This window comes from Suricata suricatta, chromosome 7, assembly GCF_006229205.1.
Source record: "Suricata suricatta isolate VVHF042 chromosome 7, meerkat_22Aug2017_6uvM2_HiC, whole genome shotgun sequence".
NCBI classification, from domain to species: domain Eukaryota; kingdom Metazoa; phylum Chordata; class Mammalia; order Carnivora; family Herpestidae; genus Suricata; species Suricata suricatta.
In genome coordinates, this window is record NC_043706.1 from 10,206,397 (window position 1) to 10,214,129 (window position 7,733).

General features: G+C 38.7%; 1 long non-coding RNA gene across 1 annotated transcript in view; it reads right to left on the reverse strand.

Moving 5' to 3' along the window:
• Positions 1-7,048, reverse strand: part of LOC115296112 — a 70,521-nt gene extending 63,473 nt beyond the window's left edge. Inside the window, exon 1 of the long non-coding RNA XR_003910734.1 lies at positions 6,903-7,048. This is a non-coding gene — a long non-coding RNA (uncharacterized LOC115296112). The remainder of the gene's footprint in view (positions 1-6,902) is intronic.
• Positions 7,049-7,733: the final 685 nt, after the last annotated feature.

Here is a 7,733-nt window from a genome sequence, read left to right on the forward strand (position 1 = left end):
GGGTTGAGGATAAAACACATGTGGGTAGGACGTCAACATACAGATAGGTGTCCTCGGATAATGAAGATATTATGTGCCCCCCCAAAAACTGGAGAAGTGAAAGAAGATGGGCACATTTCTGGGCTGATTCATCTGTGACATTTCAGGGTCAAAGCTCATAGAGGCTTTTTCAACAGTACAAAGTAAAACAACAAAGATGAAAATATTGCTAAAGAAAATAAGGTGAAGGCAAGAAGGTACAGGAAAAGTACAGGAATAAACTATTGTTCATATTAGGTGACCATTAGATATTGAGTAAAGAACTGTATATCTAATGACATAACCTTCTGAAAGGTGGAAGGGGGTGTCTCCCTGTGGTTTTGATGTACATTCCTGGATCATGAGTGGTGTTGAGCATCTTTTCATGTGTCTGTTGAGCATTTGTTGTATCTTCTTTGGGAAAATGTCTATTCAGTTCTGCCCATTTTTTAAATCCTATTGCTTGTGGTTTTGGTATTGATTTGAACATGTTATTTATATATTGTGGATATTAAGATAAAGTAAGGACCAGCAAACCATAGTTTATGCACCAAATCTAGTCCACTGCCTGTTTTTGTATGGCCTACAAAATAAGGATGGTTTTTCCTTTTTTTTAAATGGTTTAAAAAATCAAAAGGAAGATACTAGTTTGTGGTATGTGAAAATTATAAAAAATTCAAATATCAGTATCCATAAAAGAGTTTTATTTGTACACAGACATAGTCATCAGCATTTTGTCTATGGCTACTCTTGTTTTATAATGGGAGACCTGATTAATGGTGACAGAGACACTCTGGGCTGTATTTTCTAATTATGAATTAGAAAAATGATAGATCTAATATGTAAAGACAAGATCTGTTTTTTTTTTCCTTAAAAAACCAAACCATTAGTGGGCTTAATCTAGGAAAAAAAGAGAAAAACTACAGTTAAGCAATGAAACACAGCTGAGCATTAAAGGGGAAACTAACTATACAAGAATTGAAGAAATTTAAGATTCATGAAAAGACTAAATACTAAAACTTGCATGTTTTTTCAGAGAAACATAATTCATACAAAATGGGATCAAGAAATATTAAAAATCTAAACATAGCCACTTCAATAGAAGCAATGGATAAAGTTATCCAAAGGCTACTCCTAGCAAAGTAGCAGGTTTAGACACTTTTATAAGGAAATTTAAAAGCAAATAGCACCAAGGGTATTTAAGCTGTTCTAGAGAATAGTAGACAAAAGAAAACCTTCAAATTCTTTTGGGGAAGGGGTATACAGTTGATAGTGGAACCTGATAAAGGTGTTGCACAAATAAAATTACAGATTAATCTCACTTGTAAATAATGATGGAACTGTTCTACGGAAAATGGTAGTTAATGCAATCTGAAAGCATAAAAAGTATCATTATTTTGACATAGGAATGTATTCCAGAAATACAAGAATGGTTGATTATTAAGCAATATGTTAAAGTATGACTTCTAATGTTCAGGGGGAAACGATCATTTCCATACATGCTGAAAGGTCATTTGATAAAATATAATAGCCATTCTTCACAAACACATTCAGTTAAATCATGGATGGACACCTTTTAAATGCAGTCAACATGTGTTCATCTCAATCCAGAAGTCAGCATCCTGTTCAGTGGAGATAAAGTAAGAATATTCCTACTGAAATCAGGATCAAGACCAGAGTTTTACCACCTCTATTATCCCACAAATTACTGGCATTACTAGTCAATAAAATCAGACTAGGAAAAGGAAAATATGAATCATAAACATTATAAAGCATGACAGTGTGAAGATAATATTATTTCACATATGAAACCACTAAAAAGACTGACTAAAACCACTATAAAGACTGACAGAATTCAGGGAAGTAAGAATATAAACATTAAGAAATGGAAATTAATAGAGTAATAAATATGTTCTGTACCAAAAGCAGGCAGTTAGAACATGTAATGGGAAAAGCATTTAAAACAGCAAAAGTAAGCAAAACAATATTTCTAGAAATAAACTTTAAAATACCAAACTCATATGAAGAAAAATTAAAACACTCTCAATGTGAAGGCAAAGATGGGCCTTTCAAGAAGTGGCATTAACCATCTGGGGAAAATTTTTGAACCCATTTTTCATACCCAACATCAGGATCAATTTCAAATAGAGTTTATTTTCACATTAAAGAAATGAAGTCCTAATTGTTATAGGGGAGAAAATGGCAGAATTCATTTGTAAACCTGTGAGAAATTCCTTTTCAACCAACAACTCAAATTCCAAATTGTAAAAGACAATATAAGAAAACAGAAAAGAAACTTCTGGAAGCAAATGCAAGCAAAACAGAATGAGCACCATGAATAAAGTCAAGAGACATACAGATCACGGAAAAGAAATGCAGCGATCCATATCACAGATAAAGAGATGTTTTTCATCAAAGTTTACTTAGTGTATGTGTGAGTGTGTGTGAGTGTGTGTGTGTGAGAGAGAGAGGGAAAGGGAGGGAGGGAGGGAGGGAGGGAGGGAGAGAGAGAGAGAGAGAGAGAGAGAGAGAGAGAGAGAGAGAGAGAGAGAGAGAGAGAAAAGCATGAGTGGGACAGGGGCAAGAGAGAGGAAGACAGAGAATACCAAGCAAGCTCTGAGGTCAGAACACACAGCCCATGGCAGGGCTCCAAATCCTGAACTGTGAGATCATGACTTGAGCTGAAATTAAGAGATGGAGGTTTAACCAACAGCCACCCAGACACCTTGAGATTTTTTTCTTAATATATAAATGGCTGCTTCTAGTCAATAATAAAAGACAAACAGTTGAATAGAAAAAAGTGAGAAGTGGCTTAAAATAGTTTATAGGCAAAAAGCTCATAAAAACTCTTAAACAGGGCACCTGGGTGGTTCAGTTGGTTAAATGTCCAAGTCTCGGTTTGATCCACATCATGATCTCATGATTCATGACATCAAGCCCCACATGGGGCTCTGCAGCAGCAGTGCACAGCCTACTTGGGATTCTCTCTTACCTTCTCTCTCTGCCCCTCCCATGCACTCTCTCTATCCCCATCTCTCTAAATAAACATTTTTTGAAAAGCAACTTTTAAGCATATGACAAATGATCACCTTCACTCATAATAAAGTACACCTGCATGGATATATCTCCTTGAAAAAAAAAGTCATTTATTTCTGAGAGAGAGAGAGAGGAACAAGCCCAAGCAGGGGAGGGGCAGAGAGAAGGAGTCAGAGGATCCAAAGGGGGCTTGGAGCTGACAGCAGAGAGCCTGATGCAGGGCTTGAACTCATGAATTGTGTGATCATGATCTGAGCCCAAGTTGGACACTTAAACAACTGACCCACCAAGCACCCTGGATATACCACTTTTTTAATCTATAAAGTTAACTCAAATTCCGAAACTTGTAGTGGAAACTGGGGGAAATAGACACTCTTGCACATTGCTGATGGAGATGTGTTGTCACAGAGTTCCCAGCCACTGTGCTGGAGGGTGCTGATCTCCCCTTCTCTGGAAGCTGGAGAGTCTCTGGCTAGTTAGACCTCCTAGGCTTGTTCTGTTAGCCAGAAGCCACTTTTGTAGGGCTCCAAATCCCTTCCAGTTCATCCCGATGCTAGTGGTTTTATTTCCTATGAGTGTTATGATGTGAAAAAGCTTAGGAAGCCCTGAAGTGGAACAATTATTATAGAGGGCAATTTGGTAATACCTATCAAAATGATAAATTTACAGAACTCTTGATCCATTCTCAATTTCAGAATCCTGTTGCTACATCTGCAAATGTGTTCAATGAAATACATTCAAGTTTTCTGGTGTATCAGTGTCTGTAATAGCAAAATATTGGAAAGAACCCAAATGTCCATAAAGAATTTACTGGGGATTAGATTATGATCATCCAAGCAATGGGTCACTAGACAGTGACACTAAAAAATGCAGAGAGAGAGGGAGAGAACGAGAGACAGAGACTCTATGATAATATAGAAAAGACCTCCAAGTAAATTATTAATCAGAAAAAGGAGGTTCAAAACAGTGTATATAATATGCTGTCTAAAAACCGAAAGAAATATATTCACATTTGTTAGCGTGTAGTAAGAAACTCCAGAAGGATACATAGTAGACAGTGCTCTCCTGGAGTTGGTGATGTGAATAGAGAACCGGTAAATGGGGATCAGAGGTAGACACAAGACATTCCACTGTGTATATTTTTGTATTTTATACTATTTTTTAAAAAACGTTTTAATTTGTTTATTTTTGAGAGGAAGAGATTAAGAGTGGGAGGGGGACAGAGAAAGAGAAAGAGACACAGAATTGAAGGCAGCCTCCAGGGTCTGAGCTGCGGCACAGAGCCCGTCACGGGGCTCAGACCCTCGAGCAGTAACATCATGTCCTGAGCTGAAGTTGGACGCGTAACTGATGGAACCCCCCCCCCCCAGGCATCCCTAAACTGTTTTTGATTTTTGAACAATTAATTAGCATATCAAAACTCTTAAAATGAAAACAGTGCAGCAGTGTCTGTTTGCAAAGCAAGGAATTAGGACAAGCAATAGAATTGGTGGAAAACAACAGCAACAACATTATGTCAACTTTCAGAGGTAGAGGAATGTACGTTGACGCTCTCAGGGCATGCCTTGGGCAGGAGGTGACAAATGTCCTCCTCAGCGATTTTCCCCAAGCCATTGGTAATCTCGCCCTCTGCTCTGATGTTTTGAGGTGCTGAGAGCATAGGCTCTTTTCTGAACTACTTGCCTTCTCCTCAGGCTCAAGGCAGCCTCATACTGAGAGTAATTTTTTTTATACTAGACTCAGAGAATTGCAGTTTTATATTTTTTCTTTTGTTTTTATTAATAGTTTATTACCAAGTTGGTTTCCATATAACACCCAGTGCTCTTCCCCACAAGTGTCCTCCTCCATGACCATCACCCCCTTCCCTTTCCCCCTCCCTCTTCAGCCCTGTTTGTTCTCAGCATTCAAAAGCCTCTCACAATTTGCCTCACTCCATCTCCCCAGTTCTTTTCCCCCTATTTCCCATTCCCATGGGAAAATAGACCTATGAGTGACAACATATGGTATCTGTCCTTCTCCGCCTGACTTATTTCGCTTAGCATGACACCCTCAAGGTCCATCCATTTTGCTACAAATGGCCAGATTTCATTCTTTCTCATTGCCATGTAGGATTCCATTATATATGGAATATAATTGGATACTCTTTCCTGCTTTGTCAGAGATTAAGTGGCCATACACTTGTGGGTCCACTTCTGGGCTCTCTATTCTATTCCATTGGTCTGTGTGTCTGTTTTTTGTGCCAATACCATACTGTCTTGATGATGACAGCTTTGTAGTAGAGGCTAAAGTCTGGGATTGTGATGCCTCCTGTTTTGGTTTTCTTCTTCAGTATTACAATATTACTTTGGCTACTCGGGGTTTTTTGTGGTTCCATACGAATTTTAAGATAAAGGAAAGCTAGAATCAATACCTTGAATAGAAAGTTGAATCAAATGGTATGCTAAGGCAATAGGGAAGGTGTGGAGATCCCAGACTCTCTGGGAGCCTACGGGGTTGGAGTCCAGGTTCCATGTTTAGAAACTGCCCCATTGCGATTAGGGTCAGGAAGAGAGAGACCTTAATCTCACCCACCTCAGAATGCACCTAAGTTCTAGCACATGAAGAGCATAAGGGAGGGTGTAGTCCACTGAGAAAGTGAGTGTTAGTTAATCTTTTCATTATGCACGTTTTGTGGGAGTCAATAATGTCTTCCCCAACTAACCTACAAACCCCTCAAAGCCCTACTGTACATTTCTTCACTTGCCACTATGCCTACAAAAGTGCTCGATATGATCTGCTGCTTTTTAAATTAACTTGGAGAACTACCAAGCTAGATTTTTGACATTTTAGTAATTTTTCAAAGGGCAACTAATACTAAAGCTTAAGATGACAGATTGTCTTCTGGTTTTAAATCAGGACAGTGCAGTGGCTGAAAAACACACCTCTTGGAATCAGATGACTGGAAAATACGTCCCAGCTCTCCAAATTACTTTCTATCTCCATGTTTCAGATCCTTGCCCCATCAGCTCAATGCCAGCCTCATCAGGGTGTCATGAGATGATGCTTGCTCAGTGCCAGACCAATGAATAGTGGGTGCTGGGCTGCCTCGGTGGCTCAGTCGGTTCAGCATCCCACTCTGCATTTCGACTTAGAGCGTGAACTCACAGTTGTGGGATCCAGTCCCACATCCCGCTCCACGCTGAGCGTGGAGCCTGCTTGGGATTCTGTCTTCCTCTCTCTCTTTACCTACCCTCCTCTCTTTCTCTCAGAATAAATAAGTAAACATTAAAAAAAAAAACTTCGGGGAAAATGCAGGTGCCAGTTATGTAGGGGTGCCATCATTTTTTTCTTTGAATATGACATCATGATCCTCCTCAGACACACCTAGCACTCAGTAAATATGAGGAGAAAAAAAAATTGTGATCCAAAGACAAATGCCCAGAATTAATGCATAGTATTTACACCGAAGAGAAGGCTGAGGTTAATGTTTCGGGAAAACTTTCATCTCATCCATCACAATTGGTATCATTTTCTAACTTCAGTGGCTCTTAGAGGAATACTCTTATAAATAGCACAAGGTCACAAGTTACAAAAGCTGATAATTCACAGGGGATCTTCTTGTGAGGGACAGCAGCTGTCCCAGATTCTACTGATGAAAGCTTTGCTTCGCCTCGCCTCAATACCATTAAATGCCCATTTAGTAAATTTTATTTTACTTTAATGATAATTCAGATGATGTTCAGAAATGCAACCATCTTGCTCACTGCTGCTCTTGCTGTTTCCAAACCTTTGGTAGAAAGGCTTTACACAATTTGCCAAAAGGCAGGTGGATATTCTTTAGCTGCCTCCCTGCCGTGTGAGCTCAGTACCTTGGGATAAACGCGCGGTCCATGGTGATAACTTCTTGGAGTGTCATTGAGTGAAGTCTGCCCGAGCTGCATCTCCAGAGTCCTGACTATCTGATTATGGACTTCCGGGGTATTAGGTGCTACTTTGCTTCAGTCTCAATCTGTTGCAAGTCTGTGGGGAGATCACCATGATGAAATGTTATCTCAAACGAACATAAAATTAAATAATCTACTGTACAATGGAAGCCTCAGATTATTAAATGTACCAGGATAGACCATCTGTCATGGTATAAACCATTTTGATCGAAAATACAGATGTCTGGGAGTTGATAGCAAATTTCATAACCTAGTAAAAGATTTGTGTCCTTGTGACAGAGATGCTTAGTGTAGAGATAAGTCTCATTAGAAATATGTATAGGCACATCTTTTATTAGAAATGTATACATATATCTGGGTCTCAATTCCACCAGCTCTATAGTAGGGATAATAATGTCTCATAGTATATGAATTACATACTGCTTTACATATATAAAGATCAAGTAAGAAAGTCCGTTAAAAGTTTCATTTCAGTGTCTCAGTCAGAATGTAAAAAATATGTATGTTAAGTGTTTTCAGAACCCGGGAACACCCTTTTGTATGCATAGTACTTTTAAAGTTTTACTTCTTTAAAAAACATTCTACTTCTTGGCTTGAGGCAAAACTAATGTTCCAGACAGGAGGCATAACTAACTAATTGGGTAAATGAAACAGTATTAACTAGAGTGACCTCGGGAATCTTTGAGTGGAAAGCAGGTTAAATGCCATTTTTTCAAACAAATGCCTTTTATATAAATGGATTATAATTTGGGTTTC